This window comes from Cavia porcellus, unplaced genomic scaffold (genome assembly GCF_034190915.1).
Source record: "Cavia porcellus strain 051 isolate PalLab524CR breed Dunkin Hartley unplaced genomic scaffold, mCavPor4.1 scaffold_1, whole genome shotgun sequence".
NCBI lineage: Eukaryota > Metazoa > Chordata > Mammalia > Rodentia > Caviidae > Cavia > Cavia porcellus.
Window position 1 is genome coordinate 161,000,229 of NW_026947484.1, and position 18,073 is coordinate 161,018,301.

Below are 18,073 nucleotides of genomic sequence, written 5' to 3' on the forward strand. Positions count from 1 at the left end.
TACAAATCCATGAGGCTGTAGAGCAAATAAAATTAGAAATAGTGACTTATGTAAAGACAGAAATAGCAACCTTAGTAAATGAGTTGTTCAACATAGCGAGAGAAGAAATAGATTTAAAAAAATATAGGAACATGGAAAATTGATTGAAACTTGGAATGAACAATGCAGAAAACAAGCAGAATTCAAAAAAATTCAAAGAGATATCCAAGAAACAAACAATTGTATTGAAAGATGGCAAATCCATTTAAATGAAGCTGATAGAATTTCAGACCTTGAGGACAGGATCGCAGATAGTGATCATGAAAGGGCAGAACTTACAAAAACAACAAGCCACCATGAAATGACAATCCAGCAGCTTCAAGATGATGCCAAGAGAAACAATATAAGACTAATAGGCATCAGTGAAGATGCAGGAGTCAACACAAATGACATAACTAAAATATTCACAGAAGTAATAGCAGAAAATTTCCCACACATGGGGGGAAAATCTGATATACAAATAAGTGAGGCATACAGAATGCCAAACAGTCACAACCAATGTAAGTCTACACCCAGACATATAATAATTAAGGTCCTGACATATAGCATAAAAACAGAATGCTAAAAGCTGTTAGAGAAAAATCACAACTCACCTATCAAAGAAAGCCTATTAGAATCACAGCAGACTTCTCCACACAAACCTTCAGGTTAAGATGAGCTTGGAGTGAAGTATTTCATGCCCTAAAAGAAAACAACTTCCAATCTAGACTGATGTACCCAGAAAAGCTGTCTTTCAAATTCAATGGAGAAACAAGATACTTCCATGACAAAGAACAACTAAAGAAATTCATGCCCACCTAGAAAGAGTACTAAAAGACATGCTAGATAGAGATAAAAATGACCAATCTCCAGAAGAGCAATAGAAGGAAACCACCAGTCTGGATAAGAAATTAAACAAAGGAGAAAAACAGGATTCCAACAATAGGAGCAGAATATGGAAAGTCAAGCCAGTGCATATCAGTGATATCCATAAACGTAAATAGGCTCAATTCACCTATTAAAAGAAACAGGTTGACAGAATAAATCAAGAAACAGGATCTCACAATATGTTGTATACAAGAAACACACCTGACTCGAAAAGAAACTCCTAGATTAAAAGTCAAAGGATGGAAAAGAGTATTCCATGCAACAGGAACCCAGAAAAAAGTTGGGGTAGTTATTCTGTTCTGTTCTGTTCTGTTCTGTTCTGTTCTGTTCTGTTCTGACAAAGTGAACCTCAAACCTAAAAGGATTAGAAGAGATAAAGAAGGCCACTACATACTTATAAGTGGAAAACTACAAGAGGAAGAACTAATAATTATTAATATGTACACACCAAATACAGGAGCACCCAACTTAAAAATGAAAAAGACAAAAAAAAAGACAAATACTAATGCACATGGAAAACCAAATACACAAGAACACAATTGTAGTAGGAGACCTTAATACCTCATTGTCACAAAGAGATAGATCAACTAGACAAAAAGTCAGCAAAGAAATAACAGAACTGAATCATACCTGTGAGCTAGTGGACTTATGGATGTTAACAAAGTGTTCCACCCAACCATATCACCATACATTCTTCTCAGATGTGCATGGGACATTCTCCAAAATAGACCATATATTAACCCATAAAGCATTCTTACCTAAATGTAAAGGGAGCAAAATTATCCCATGCATAATATCTGATCATAGAGCACTAAAATTAGAAATCAATGGCCAAAAAACATGCAAAACCTGCATAAATACATGGAAATTAAATAACAACCTTCTGAACAACCAGTGGGTTACAGATGAAATTAAAGAACAAAATAAAACAATACCTACAATACAATGAAAATGCAGATACAACATATCGTAACCTATGGGATGCAATGAAAGCAGTCTTGGAGGAAATATATAGCAATAAATAGTCACATCAAGAAAATGGAATGAACACAAATAAATAACCTAATGCTACATCTCAAGCTTCTAAAAAAGAAAGAGCAAATCAAACCCAAAGCTCATAGAAGAGAGGAAATTGTTAAGATTAGAGCAGAAATTAATGCTATTGAAACTAAAAGAAATATAAAGAATTAATGAATCAAAGAGCTGTTTTTTTGAGAGAATAAACAAATTGATAGCCCCCTGAACAACCTTATCAAGAAAAAGAAAGAAAAAACTCAAATCCATGCAATAAGGACTGAAAACAATGAAATTACTATAGTTCCCATGGAAATTCCAAAGATCATGAACACCTACTTTGAAAATCTCTACTCACATAAGGTGGAAAGCACAGAGGAAATGGACAGATTTCTAGGGACATATAAACTACCAAAGTTCAATCAAGAAGACTGAACAATTTTAAATTACCCAGTATCAGCTACTGAAATCAAAAACATGATTAAGAACTTACCAACAAAGAAAAGCCCAGGTCTTGATGGATTCACAGCTGAATTCTCTAAAAAATTTAGAGAAGGTTTAATGCCAAGACTCCTTAAACTCTTCAATGAAATTGAAAGAGAAGCAGTCCTCCCTAGCTCATAAGAATGATACTTGCCTCCAAGAGGAGGCAAGTATCACTCTAATACCAAAACCAGAGAAAGACCCAACCAAAAAGAACTATAGACCAATCTCACTAATGAACATTGATGCAAAGATTCTCAATAAAATATTGGCAAATATAGAATGCAGCAAATTATCAAGAAAATTATACACCATGACCAAGTGGGATTTATTCCAGGAGTACAGGGATGGTTCAACATATGCAAATCAATAAATGTAATACACCACATCAACACAGCAAAAAAAAAAAATGACATGATCATCTCAATAGATGCAAAAAAAAGCTTTTGATAAAGTCCAGCACATGTTCATGATAAAAACCTTACAGAAACTCAGAATAGACCATATGTACCTCAATCTAACAAAGGCCATCTGTGACAAACCAACAGCCAACATTATACTAAATGGACAAAAACTGAAAGCCTTCACTCTAAAATCAGGAACAATACAAGGGCACTACCACCACTCCTATTCAATATAGTCCTGGAAGTATTAGCCAGAGCAATCAAACAAGAGGGAGAAGTAAAAGGAATAAAAATAGGAAAAGAAGACGTTAAATTATCATTATTTGCAGGTGACATGATACTCTACATAGAAGACCCCAAAAACTCCATTAAAAGACTACTAGAGGTAATAATTCAGTAGTGAAGCTGGATACAAAGTCAACACTCAAAAATCAATAGCATCCCTGTACACAAACAAGAAAACTCCATGGAAAAGAAATTATGGAAATATGGCCTTTCACAATAGTGTCTAAGAAAATGAAATAACCAGGAATCCATCTAACCAAGAATGTAAAAGACTATATGTTGAAAACCATACTATTCTAAAAAACAACATTGAAGAAGATATTAGTAAGTGGAAGGATATTCCTTGCTCTTGACTAGGAAGAACGAATATTGTGAAAATATTCGAACACTCCAAAAACTGCCATACAGATTCAATGCAATCCCAATCAAAATACCATTAAAACATCTTACAGATCTTGAAAAAATATTCCTAAAATTTATCTGGAAACAGAAGAAACCTAGAATAGCAAAGGTAATTCTGGGCAACAAAGGCAAGACGGGAGGCATCTCAATTCCTGACTTGAAACTATACTACAAAGCCAAATAAAATCAGCATGATACTGGCGAAGAAATAGACCTGACGATCAATGAACAGATTAGAAGATGCAAACACTACTACAAAGATACTCAGCCATCTTATATTTGACAAAGGGGCTGAACATGTTCACAGGAAAAAAAGACAGCCTCTTTAATAAATGGCATTGGAAAAATTGGCTTTCCACATGCCAAAGGCTGAAAATAGACCCATGCCTATCACCATACACTAAACTAAAGTCAAAATGGATCAAGGATCTAAATATTAAAATAGAAACACTAAATCTACTGGAAGACAAGGTAGGTAAAAATCTTGGAGACATAGGGGCAGGGAGAGAATTCATGAATAAAATGCAAACCACTAAATACTTCAAAGAATCAACAACTGGGATATCATATTACTAAAAAGTTTTGCACTTCAAAAGAAATCACTAACAAAATGAAAAGAAAACCTACAGAATGGGCAAGAATTTTAGCCAACAATCCCTCAGAAAAAGAACTTATATCCAGAACATATAAAGAACTGAAAAACACCAAACCCCCCAAATTAAAAGACCCTCTCCAAAAACAGGCATCACAGATGAACACACAGTTCTCAGATGAAGATATACAAATGACAAATAAATACATGAAGAAATGTTCACCATCACTGGTCATTTGAGAGATGAAAATTAAAACAGCATTGAGATTTCATCTCTCTCCAGAAAGAATGGCTGCCATCAAGAAATCAACTGATACAAGCGTTGGTGAGGCTCTGGGGAAAAAGGAACACTTCTCCATTGTAGGTGGGAGTGCAGGCTGGTACAACCACTGTGGAAATCAGTATGGAGATTCCTCAAAAAGCAAGATTGGAAGTTCCATTCAACCCAGCTATTACCCCCTGGGTATTTTCCCAGAAAAATTGAAAAGGTCATGTCAGGGGATTTAGCTCAGCGGCATAAGTGCCTGCCTTACAAGCAGGTAGTCGTGAGTTCGATCCCTGGTACTGATAAAAATGAAAAAGACCAAAAAAAAAAAAAAAGATCATGTCACAGTGACATATGTGTACCCATGTTCATAGCAGCATAATTTATAATAGCTAAATTTTGGAAACAACCAAAATGCCCATCAATTGCAGAGTGGATGAAAAAAATTGTGGTATTTTTAATACAATGGAATACTATTTAGCTATGAAAAGGATGATCTTGAGCCTTTATTGATAAATGGAGGCAAGTTGAGAATATCCTCATTAGTGAAATAAACAAGACTCACATTAGTAAATATCACATTGTCTCTCTAGTGTAAAAATAATAACTGACAGAATAATGGCATCCAAAAATATAACAGATATAAAAGTATAATAGGTATTGTAAAAGTGAAAGGGAAGGAAAGTGCTCTAAAAGATATAACGGCATGTACAGTGTGTAAGGTCAATGTTCATATTACTAAATTTGTGTTAGATCATTGAACAGAAGGGTTTGCACTGCCAACATTTGAACCACTTTTTATGCTTTGATTTTATAACTTTAACAACTATCATTAAGACGACAATATGTAATGTATCAACTAGTGATTTTATGATGTTAATCTTTTTTTAATTCTGTGTTCTACTTTTTTCTCATCTTTGTTCTATTTTGTTTTTTCTTTAATGTTCTTTTCTTTTTTTTCTTTAAATAAAATTTTTAATAGTGGATGAAAAAAGGAATTAAGATGAGCTATGTGCATACACCATCTCCACGCAAGGAATGCAAACATTATGTACTGCAAACGTGTACTGATGAATAAATAACTTTTTGAAAATGTGCATAGGATTAGACAGTTCTGACTTTATATTTCATGCATCCATATCTTGGTTGCTAAAATAAGGCAGTAAAGAGAAAAAGGAAGAGTAATATCAAGCACATTAATTGTAAATGTTTTTCAATTTTTGAACATATTTACAGTTACATGTGCTCATTTCTCTGACCAAACTCCATCATCTTACAGTGTGATATGTGAGTTTGTGCAGAGCACTGGATAGTATTTGGAAAAAAATATCTGGCACCCAAATTCATGAACACTAGGACTGAAGACTCAGCTGCCAAGTCTTTTGTCTCTGTCTCTCAGAAGACTCAGAACACCTACATTTTTTCACACTTTATGTTAGAGTTCTCCATTTGTATATTTTATATGCATCTTATCCTGGTTTCCATGGTCCCTATAGTGGATTTTAGTTATGCCAACCTTTAACCCACCACAATATCTCTCTACTTGTCTTTGGTGGAATTCATAAGAGTGATAGTTTGACTGAATCCTTTCTTTTTGTTTAGTTGCTGAACTTGGATCAAAATTCTATCCATGACTAACTTAACTGGTTTATTTTAGAGACCTAAGAACAAATATATCATGAAAGAAATAAATTAATTTCTGTTGTCAGAGCAATCTCTGTCTACTTTAAGATTCATCCATGTATTCACTGTGTGACTTTATGCAACAACTTAAGCACTGTAGACTCTATCTTGTATTTATCGTAGCGATAATATCCAGGCATGGTAGCACATACCTGTAATCCTAGCACTGTAGGGAACTGAGGCAGGAAGGCCACATATTTGAGTCTAGCCTTGAAAATTAGCAAACTAATTAGATCCTGTGTCAAAATAAAACATAGCTGAGTAATACTTCATTGAATAAAAGTACCACTAGGATGATCTTGAGGCTTGTACAGGTAAGTGGAGGCAACTTGAGACTAACCCCATAAGTGAAATAAACCAGATTCACGTTTGTAAATATCATATTGTCTCTTAAGTATAAAAAATAATAAAAACTGAAAGAGTAGTAAGATCCAAAATGTATAATAGATATTGTAATAATGAAAGGGAAGGAAAGTGCTCTAAAGGATATAACTATATGTATGTTTAAGTGTGCAAGGTAGATAACCATACTACTGTTTGTATTAGTTCATCAAACAGAATACTTTGTTCTGTCATTGTTTGATTGTCTATTTTCATGCTTTGATTTTGTAAGTTGAACTACCTCTAAGATAACAATATAAAATTTATCATCTAGTGATTTCTTACTGTTATTTTTTGACTAGTCATTTCTTACTGCTATTTTTTTTGAAATTCTGTATTATTTCTACCCTCTTGTCTCTTTTGCTTTTTTTCTCTAAACAAAATCTTAAAAATAAAACACAAAAATCATTGTAGGTATAGCTCAATGCAAAATCACTAGGTAAAATCTCCAGTGCTGGGGAAAAACAAAACCACAAAAGGAAAAACTTAGTAATAACAGTAGGTTCTTTATAAGATCGTCAGGAAAAAAGACACACCATAAACTATGGAACATCTATGAAGTGTTCAAAACCTTTGGCTCGTGTTACTACTAAGAAAAATTGCTCCTCTGAGGCTGTGAGAAATAAATTTCTCTCTTCATCTTCCTTGTTTTATGTGTCTTATTCATATTCATCATTTAGTCCTCAGCTCAGCCCTCATCCCCTCCAGAAGACACCTAAGATGCTTATGGCTCATTTACATGCCTGCCTTCCCTCTCTGATTCCTGACCTGTAGTAAATGCATGTCATGCAGTGCTAAAATCACCTGATTACAGTCCATCTTCTCAATTAGGGTAGAAAGTAACTTAGGTGGAGGAACGCATGCCAGTCAGCATTACAGTATCAGAGGGTAGGACATCGTTGCATGCTGTGGTCTCTGACAACTAGTTATTTAATAAATGAATGAAGGGACAAATCCTCCAAGACAACACCACATCTCCAAAGAGAGGAGTGCTGGGAAATGTAGCTTTGCAAGGAAGACAGAGGCAAGCTCCATTTAAATATCATTAATTGTACACTGGTTAAGTGCAGAAGCGCTTCTGGGTATGTAGGAGTGTTTAGGGTCAACTGTGTGACTCCAGGGCAGGCACTCCCGAGCTGAAAAACTTCCACTAAAAGCAGGTTTGGAAACCCCATCCAGGAGCCAAGCAAATTATTTGCTTTTGTGTGCCTTCATTTTTGAGAGGAGCCAAAACTATCACTAGGAACAGACCCCATTCCATTTCCACCTCTGTGAGCAGCCCTTCTCCACTAATGGGGTGTCAGTGCCCTTCTCCTGATGTAAAGGGCTTCCCGCCTCCTACTGCCTCCACTTTGCTGGGCTCCGAGTTAATCAGGCCCCCACTTGTGAGCTTCTATTAAGCACATGAGATGTCCCTGAAAGTAGCTCTCTCCTCTCTCTCCGTGAGCTTTCCTGCACTTACAAGAGCTGTTTCTGAAACCAGCAATGGAGGTCATCACTTTGGAGTGATGTTACTTTTCAAAATTTCAGTACAAAATGTGTCGAATGGGAAGTCTAATTACAGGGACTTTTTCTGTAGATAAATGGGTAAAATTGCACCAGTGACTCCTACTAGATCTTGTGTTTTTCCCCAGCTATCTTTCCTCAGGTTAAAATAACCCACAAAATAAAGGACCAGAGTATTACAGCAAAGCAAATAGAGAATTTATATATTTCCGAATCAGACCGCCACTATTCCCATATCTTTAGCTCTAGGATTAGTATGTACCAAGGGCCCTATCGCAATGCCTGATTTTCCTGTATGTCTGAAGAGCTCACTTTGAACTGTTTTAACTTGTACTTTGTCTTGTCTTGTGGAAAAGATCATCACAAAGATGTTTTATGGCCCTGTTGTTTCCATTATTAACTCAAAAAGATTTAGTAAACTGGTTTTGCAAATACCTTAACATTGGGTTAAAATATGTGAGAAGTACATTTGCGTGGTGTCCATTGTTGGTGCTTTATAATTGTCTCTGGCAGAAATCATGCCACCTAACTCAACCTGCAGCTGTTCAGGAGTTATATGAAGTAAGTATCCTCCTTTCTGTTTCAGCTCAAGAGAAACTGAGGCATGGAACACTGTCTGAAAGACACTGGAGTCAATAGTACAACAAAAATTAAATTGGAGAAACCCTGGTACTGTACCCAAAGAGTTCAATAAAAACACCGTATGTAATACTCTCTCAGAGTGCTAACTGGACTTTTCAGCATCACAACACAGAACTTACACCATCCTTGAACCGTAGAAATGCAGTAAACAGGAAAAGGTCTCGAAGTTTGTGACGGTAGGCTGAGAATTAGGGCTAAGGCAGTGTCTCAGGAGAAAGCCATGGTAATAGTGATTACCAGAATGTGTTCTGAAAGGAAAATATTTCAAGTGATGCACCATCACACTTGTTTGTTTGTTTGTTTGTTTGTTTGTGTGGTGCCAGGAATGGAACTCAAGACGTTGCACCTGCCAGGCAGGTGCTGTGCTGCTGAGCTGCATCCCTGGCCCACACCATGAATAAAGGTCAAATAAATACAATAACTGTCACATATAAGCCTCCACCTTTTGAATATTTACACGGGCATACAAAAGAAATTTGAGAGATTGTGTAGTATAGATATTGCATGTTTTTGTGTTCTCTAATTAAAAGCAGAAGATGCAGACTCTGGTTGACCAGGAAGAAGTCTTTCAGAATGGTATTGGATAGAAAGTTCCCAGGTTCTAGCTAGGAAAGCAGGAGCTCTTTGAAATGACAAGGATGGGCCAGGGTTGACTGGGGCATTTTCAGAAGAATGCATAAATTTTTTTAGGCCACATCTGTCAGGTACCTTTTCTCCAAATTTCTTCTCCACTTCCTTCTGTGTTTATATTTACTTTAAATGAACAAAGACTCTGTCTGACTAACAGCAGTCAGACTGCTGTCCCCAGAGTGGACCACTGAATTACAGCTTGACCTCAGGCACACCCGCAAGTGACTCCACAAGAAGAGTGAAATTACCCGAGTGACTGTTTATAGCCCTAATCCTATAAACAGAAATTTGGGTCCTTTGTATTTGTCTGTGGTCTTGAGAAACACCCTAAATTTTTGTTTGGCTATTTTCTAAATAGCACTGCACTCACTGTGAAGATCAAGACAGTTTAATTTTGCACCGTCCTATGATGTCTTTCTTTGTGCCATCTGAAATACAATTCAAAATAAAAGAGGGGCTTGACCTCTAAAAATGAAAATTTTCACCAGAGAAGTCCCTTTAAAAGAAAGAAGGTGGGACCTTGTTTTGCATTTCAATTCTGAGTCCAAAAACTAAGTATTTCTATGAACTGGCCACTTTCCAATGTTTGCTTGCTGTCATGCTTAGTAAAAGGAGTAACTGTCCTTTGACACATGAAAGGCTTACTCTTCCCTATAAAAGTTGGATGCAAACATGCAGGAAGCAGAAGCAGGGCGAGCTCTCCAAACTTTCTGTCCCACTCTCTGTGTAGATGCTAACATTCTAAGTTACCAAGCGGAAGCGCCTGCAAGTGACACCTGCCGCTATGCCTTCACATATCAAATCAGTGAGTCCAGTTCTGTTCTTTGCACCTCTATCCACACAACATTTTTTCTGACCCATAGAGAACTAAGGCAAAGCTCTTCTTTCTGCAGATTCGATGCTTTTCCTAGTTGCCATACATTTCTTTATTTTATGAAAACATAGAAACAAAATTCCCTAATAAAAGAAGAGACTAACAATAGTTCCTATGCCATGTATCATAATCCTAAAAACAGTTACTCCGAGTAAAAGACAAAAGACATTTTCTCTTACAACAAAGAAACAGATAATAGTGCAAAACTTTCTTTTCGATCAACTAAATGAAACTAGTAGTATAGGAAATAGGGACCAGTTCAGATAATTCACTAAATTTGTTTTTACCCTTCTCTTCTTTCTCTGAAGCTAATGGTGAAGGAAGGCCATGATCTTTCTCTGTTCAAGACAGAACAGAGTGATATAAAATCCTGGTAGTAGAAATAAATACACAGTTTCCTGGTCAGTCTTCCTGTTGCAGCAGAGCTTGCAAGATCTCCATGTGAAAGTCTGGACTCAGGCCTCTACCCGTGAGGGTGAGCTTATGTTCCTTTGTTATAACTTTTCGCTTGTATAATCATTTCTTCAATGATACCTATTAGTAAAGACCAACAGCGTGTTAATGAATACAATAGTAAAACAGAAACCTTGGAGAGCCTGAATTTCTATGGAAGATACAAAACTCAACCCTATAAAGAAAAATAACATTTTGAAAACTATACAAGTAGGGATCAATTGCCTCAAAATTGGTCTTCTTGCCCCAGGAGAAGTAAATCAGTTTAGAAATAAGAAAGCAAATTGAATACTGAATGCACTTTGGTGGGGGTACTGGGGATCAAACTGATGCCCTCACATTTGCCAAGCAGGCGCTTATGCCACTGAGCTAAATCCCCAGCCCCTGAATGCATTTTAAATGAGTTGTAATACTTTGAGAATTTTGAAGGCTCGTTACAGATAAAGGGCTCTCGTCCATGGGAAGCCAGGAAGAAAACACTGAAGATGAAAAGTTTGAATCTCAAAAGGCAGCAAAGTGTCAAGGATCTGGGTGCAGTGACTACTCAGAGCTTCAGGTTAGAAAAGCATTCAGTGGGGACCTGCCCAGCGTTCAGCTGGGGAAGGAGCTTCAGGGCTGGGGGAGGAGGAGAGCAAGCCTACAGCTGGTGCAGGGGACTGGGGAAGGGCCTCTGGACTTTTCAGCCTTCTGAGATAACAACACAGTCTGGGCTGGAGCATGTCTGTGACAGTCTACTGCATCCTGGGATCTTTCCATAGGAAAGCCAGGTCCACCGCAGCAGCTATTGGCAGATTAGCTGAGTGAGGGCTGTACGCAGGCATGCCAGGCTGCAGGCCCACAGATGCGGCAGGCTCAGGGCATTAGCCTTAGTCTATTCTGTCTTCTATAATGAATACCCGAGACTGGCTGTTACAAACCACAGAAATTTACTTCTCATCTCCCTGTAGGTGGGAGGTCCAGGATGGAGGCAGGTGCACTGTCTGGTGAGGGCCAACTTCCTGATGCATCAAGGTGCTCCTTTTACAGTGTCCTCATAGATTCCAGAAGAGGCCAGGAGTCTCTTAGTCTTGCTTCTAAAACTACTCATCCCATTCACGAGACTCCATCTTGATGGCCCAGTCAACCCCAAGGGCCTGATCAACCTCCCAAAACCCTGGAGTGGCGGGATTCCAACGGACTTCAGAGGGACACCAACCCACACACCTTAGCAAGCACGAGGTGTGACCCAAGCATAGGGTGCATGCTGCTGCTGAGGGCCATGTGACAGAAAGGAAAGGATCTTCAAGACGAGAAGTGACCGTGGGACTTTAGGAACAGGGTATGACAAGTTCCAACTTGGGTTCTGTTCAAAGCATTTTACCAATAGATTCCAATGAGAGCTGGGTACATTTGAGATTTGTTCCCTGTGCTTTGACTGTGGAACAAAACCAATAGCATCTGTCAATTTCATTGGCGTTTCCTCAGCTTTCAACTTTCATTGTGTTGCTTCAGATTCCAGCTTTTTAAGAAATGTCGTCACCAGAAATGCAACTTGGGTTTATGATCCTGTGGTCAGAGTCCAGTGTTCTCAAAGGAAATCATCCAGTTCTCGTCACAAAAAACAAAAAGGCACATCAATCAAGATCCCATATCGAGGTATGTGACTGTGGGGTTGTGTTTGAGCTTGATAGAACTGTGGAAGTTAAGCTAGCACCCAGGAACACTGCTGTGAGTGGTGCATGTTATGAGGGTTACCACAATGTTTAAGAAACAGTGTGTGTAGAAAACGACCTGAGAAGGCACAAGGGGTTCGTCCTCCCTCATGACGATGCTTCCTGTCACACACTGAGTCTGGTACAGCAGCTTCTATCCAAAGTGTCCTCATGCATCTCAGTCACCAGATCTGGGACCAGAGAATTTCCTGTTCTTCTCTTTCTTGAAGTCAAAATGATCATGAAAAGTAAATATTTTGCATCAATGCACGCCATCGAGGCAGTCATGACAGTGAAATTAAAGACCCAGCAGCAGAGGACTCCCAGAACTGCTTCATCAAATGCAAGAATGATGGGGGAAGTGCTTTGGAAGGAGGGGGTGGTGTTTAGAGAAGGATTCATGGCAACGTGTCTTTTAGTCTAATTTAAATTTTTAAAATAGTCACCATACTTTTTGATCCCATCTGATCTAACAGGTGTAGAAAACTAACTGCATTTGAATGCAACTTCTGAGCTTCTGCTCCCAACAAAAAGAAACCAAGCCCTACAAATAGGTCAGAAGGTCCCGAGAAAGATGAGAATGACATGGGGGAAAGATGTTATAATCAGGGGTCACTGCAGGACCAGCAGTAACAGCAAGTAGTAGGCCACTGAGAGAGTTGGTTATTACGAATTGTTAAGGATTGTAACATTAAGTAAAAAAAATCAGATATGCAAGTTTTAGATTAGAAAATCCAAAACATAAATAAAGAGAAAAATAAAATAAGTAGATAACAGAAAGTAAAGAGACAGCTGTTTGTCAGATGGAAAGGGTTCAGGGGGTAGGGAGCAGAGAGAGAGAGGATGGAAAGAGAATGAACGTGTGTTATATACACAAACCAACTCCACACAAAAATGCAAACATAATGTGAGGCAAATGTACTAATATAAATAAGCAACTTTAAAAAAGAAAGCAAAAAAGAATAGCATTTGTCTGAAAGAGAGTAGTGGGGAAAAAAAACCCTGAGCATAACTTACGGCAAGATTTAGCTGCTCCCTGGATGTAAAAGAAATACGAAGAGCTAAACCGCACTGGATAGAGAGAGAAATTAATCCTTCCACACATTCGTGCTTCCTGACTACAAAGTTCACAGTAGCACACTTTCTAATTACCAGCTGTGAAGGGAATTGTAAATAAGAAAGTTCACAGGGACACTGTGGGTCCAGTCTGGTGTCAGTGCAGCGGTTTCCCTGTGGAACCAAGTTTGTGGTGAGACCTGAAGGACCAAGTAGCAGCAAGAAGGACAGAGGAGAGGACTCTGCACGTGTGGACTCAGCAGAGCAGAGTCGGCACAGCAGGAAGGGACACGAGATGGCCGTGAAGAGAAGGGCGACCAAGGAGGCCACAGATGAGCAGATGTAGCGGTCCAAGAAGATGCTGAGACTTGACCACCAGGGAAACACGTGCAGAGGTCAGAGCCACAGGAACCTGGAGCCGTGGAGCGTGTCTTCTCCACGCTAAGCAGCACAACAGGCTTGGAAAGGGTTCTCATGCGAGCCTGGAGCAGTCAGCTTTGCCACGCCACTGTCTCCAGATATGGGAAATGGGTCAGCGGTGAGCAGCTGCAAGACACACCGGCTGCTTAAAGGGCAGTACATCTGGTGGAGGGGAAGGCTGCAGAAAGGCGGACCGGGCATGGCGTGAAGGTGCAGATGAATTTGAACAAGAAAATGCTAAGAACCCAAAAGACTAATAGAAATAGATTGCAAATGGGAATGGGGAAAGGCAGAAAGACTCAGCCAAGGACGTTGGCGTAGATCTTTGACCTTGACGTTGGCACTGTCAGCCTCAGGGACATTCCTGCAAGCCTCAGTATTAATACTTCCACAATCCCATCATGTTTTTCACACTTAACGACATTCATCCCAAGAAGACTGCAGAGAACATCACAGACAGTATGTTGCATGACGTTCTTAAGACAGTGGCTTACAGTACAAAGTGTAAAACACAGGTGATCAGGAAAGAACGCTTGAATTATCCCAGCCAGGCGTGGTGGCCCACTCCTGTAGTTCCAGCACCCAGAAGGCTGAGGCAGGAAGTTCATTGTTAGTTCGAGACCAGCCCGGGCTACAAAGTGAACCCAAGGCTAGCCTGAACCACATAGGGAGATCCTGTCTCCAAAAGACAAAATAAGTCAGTAAACAAATAAAAATTAATTATTCCATTGTTAAGTCATCTTAAAACTAGCTTTCAGTTTCCAGATTATTTTTAAGATGTATAAGGAGACTCTTCTTCTATTTTCTTCTATTAAGAGTAGTGCTGGTTGCACAAACACACTCCAAACTCCAAATATGTGGATTCATCACAGACAGAAGTCATTTCAGCACTTTCTCTTTGTTTCTTTTCTTTTTTTGCCTTTTATTTGTTTACCCAAACTTTAGTAATCTAAGTATGTGAAAATGCAGTGAAATACTCTTGTAAAATCTTCTTGTCAGCATTCCGGCAGGAGACTCCTTCTCCGTGCTTTCAGGCTTTCTTTCTCGGCAAAGAAGGTAAATAGACACATCTGTGGGGAAACAAAGACCTGCATGTGAAAAATTCTCACTTGTCTAGACATAATCAGACCCATTCCACACTAGGTGTTAGATGCTTCTAATTAAAGTCATTTAAGGAATTTCTAAAAATTCAAGAATGGTAACAAACCGTTAACATTCAGACACCAGAACTCTTGTGTTTCCCATGCTCCGTTTTGGTCTCCATAGTAACCAGAATATGTACCAGCCTGATTCTCTCTGCTGATTGAAAATATGTATATATATATATATATATATATATATATATATATAGTCTCCATGAATTATATATATATATATATATATATATATGAATGATGACATATTTATGCATATACATATACAGCGAATACAGTGGAAGTGAAATCTTAGCAGGGGAACAGGTCTTCTTGCCATAGTATGCTTCCTCATAAAGCTTATTTTAGAAAGAAACCTATTCTCCCTTCTCTGTGCTTCCTCCCAAGTCTCTTCTTATCTCACAGCACCCTAACCAAAAAAATCCGCCTTTCCCGGGTGGCTTTGACAGCTGACGGACTCCTTCAGAAGGCGTCACAGGTTCAGTCGGAAAGGTGAAGAGCTTCTCCCAAAGGGGTGGAACACATATCGGACATGTCACTGTGCCACCTGCATATGGGGATGAAGCCTATGACTTCCCTCCCCCAAGGCAGGGCAGACACCCTCTCCTTTGCAGTGTTACTGCCCCAAAGCACTTATCTGAACACAGCCACACCTGGAACCACAAGGAGGACTCCACAGAGTAGATCAGCTTGCTGCTGTCCACGGAGGCCATTCAGGAGCTAGAGACTGACCTAGTAGCAGGTTTTCCCTGCCTGACCCTCCAATTCTTCCTTCTCCCTCCACTGCAGCAGCCTCCTACCATGACTGAAGGACACACCCTTGCTGGTCTCCTCAACTTCATTTTTTTTTACTTCAAATTTCTTTTCCTCCCCTGTATGTATGGTACACAAGCCATCTCCCCCCACCCAACCCCCGGGGCAGGTGTAGCACTCAGAAACTCTTTTTGCCCTCCTCTTGCATAGGATGAGGATGTTTACCAAGTAACAATCTTAGCTCCTGCTGAATCTCTTACTTAGTTAAACTTGCAAATGTTCAGTTTGACACACAATAGATGCATTGTATCAGCTCCCCACCAGAAATATAAACGTTATGTCCTGCAAATGAAATGACATAAAATAAAGCCAATGCATCAGAAGCGAAGGGGTGGGCAGGGCTTCTTCTTTCTAACATTCTTTCTTTGGGTTATCAATGCCTGATTTCTCCTGCCTTTCCTCCTGGTCTCCCAACACTGATCTGTTAGTCTCTTCTTCCGATAAGGATACTCATCATACTGGATTATAATCGGTTATAATAACAATCACCTCTTTAAAGGCACTGGTTCCAAGTATAGTCATATTCTGAGGTGTCTTGGTCCTTTCATGTCGTTTTAAAAACAATACCCAACACTAGGAACTTTGTATCAGCAGAAGTTTGCTTTCTCACGGCACTGAAGGTGGTAGCAGAGATTAAGACACCCACAAGTGCAGTTGCCTGGTGAGGTCTGCATGCTCTGGAGGGGTGGAGCTCTGTGTTTTCACAGGGAGAAGGTGAAAGGCAGGAGGACCAAACTTCCTCTTTTAAGAGCACCAAATCCTGTTCACAATGGGGGAGCCTTTTGCCCTTGTCACCCCTCAAAGGCCCCAGTCTTAGTGATCACACTGCAACACTTGAAATTGGAGAGAAGACACATTCAAACCATAGCACGGGGCGTAACAGTTCAAAACATTAATTTTTAGGGGAAAAAAGACAACCTAACCCATAATAACCAGCTTGTAACTTACTTTGAGACAACAGAATATAGCCAAAGTGAAGGGACTTTGTGGATGGAATTAAGGTCCTAAATTCATGTCCAGCTGATTAAAAGGGAAATCGTGCTGGCTGGGCCCGAGTTCGTCCCTTTTGAGAGAATGTCTTTCCGTTGTGGTCTCCATGAAATAAGCAGCTGATGCTGAAAAATTGTAAGTGACATCTAGGACCCAAGGGACCCCACTAGCCAAAAGCCAGCAAAGCACCGGGGACCTCAGTCATGCACTTGTGCCACAGGGCAGAGGCTAGGAAAGGAGCTGAGACAGACACAAAAAGAAATTCAGTGCAGAGGATGTCACAGGAGGTAGGAAAGTGGCTCCTCTGTCTGAGATGTGAATATATTCTGGCGCAATGTCAGGAATGACCAGAAGCAGGAGTCAGAACCTGGAAGCTTGCAGACCAGCATTATTTATACGTGTGCTGGGCTTTGCCATCAAATGATTGTTAAAACTGTCAAATTGGCTAGTGTCTCAGTTTGTTGCTGTCACTTAACGAAATACCAGAATGAGTAATTTATAAATAGTGGAAACTGATTTCTCACAGTTCTGGGAGCTGAAGACCCACACCAAGGCACTGGCAGGTTTGGCATCCAACAAAGGCCTTTTCCTGATACACAGGCCCTCTTTAGTTTACTGGTGCATATCCACAGAACATACTGATCATGTTCCTCATCGGTATGTCCCTCCTTGGACCCGACACAGCTGCAGTCTTTTTTCATCCCCTCCTGCCCGCTGTCCCCACCTTTTGATTCTCTTCCCTTTTGCCAAAGAGCTCCTTCTTGCTGCTTCCTGTCAAGGTGGAAAGGCAGAAAAGGCCAAACCAACTTCCTCAAGCCTTTTGTTAGGCCACTAATCCAGTTCATTGGGGTCCCACACTTGTGGTCTAATCACCTCTTAGCTGCTTTCCTTGTTAATACCCTGGCACTGGGATACACAAACATACAGCTGGCTGCAGGGGAAAACACATGCTTAGAATAACACATTTCTCTTACAATTGAAAATCTAAAATATTACAGATAAAACTCTAGATTTCCAGCTTCTTAAAGATCAGAAACATAGAACTAGAAAGCAATCTACCAAATTGGCTCTTTTGGAAGGGCACGCAACTCTCATCTCTGCACTGTTGTGCTGCTCTGAGTGAGCTCCATGTCATGTGAAAAATCTGCACTGCATTTGATTCCGGTAGGCATCTGAGTTTTCACACCCTGGTCAAGCAGTCAAATTCAAGGTCTGTTATTAACGGAGAATGTGCCTGGGGAGTGTGGTCATGTTTCACAGAAATAATAGGGAACAGTAAAATGATTTTAAGCCAAGGAATGGCACAACTGTATCTATGCTACTTTAGGGGGAACCTATGAAATTCATTCTCTGTCTCTGTCTTTTGCTCACTTGCTTCTCTCTCTCTCTCTCTCTCTCTCTCTCTATCTTTCTGTTTTTCTGTCTCTGC

At 39.6% G+C, this 18,073-nt stretch overlaps 1 long non-coding RNA gene across 4 annotated transcripts in view; it reads right to left on the minus strand.

Annotated features, from left to right (window-relative positions):
- Positions 1-18,073, minus strand: part of LOC134473435 (uncharacterized) — an 82,866-nt gene that overhangs the window by 5,644 nt on the left and 59,149 nt on the right. For 2 of the 4 annotated variants that reach the window (XR_010043655.1, XR_010043659.1), the window contains one exon: positions 14,665-14,757. This is a non-coding gene — a long non-coding RNA (uncharacterized LOC134473435). Of the gene's footprint in view, positions 1-14,181; positions 14,758-18,073 lie in introns of all 4 variants that reach the window. The other 2 variants (XR_010043644.1, XR_010043651.1) reach the window with 1 other exon arrangement.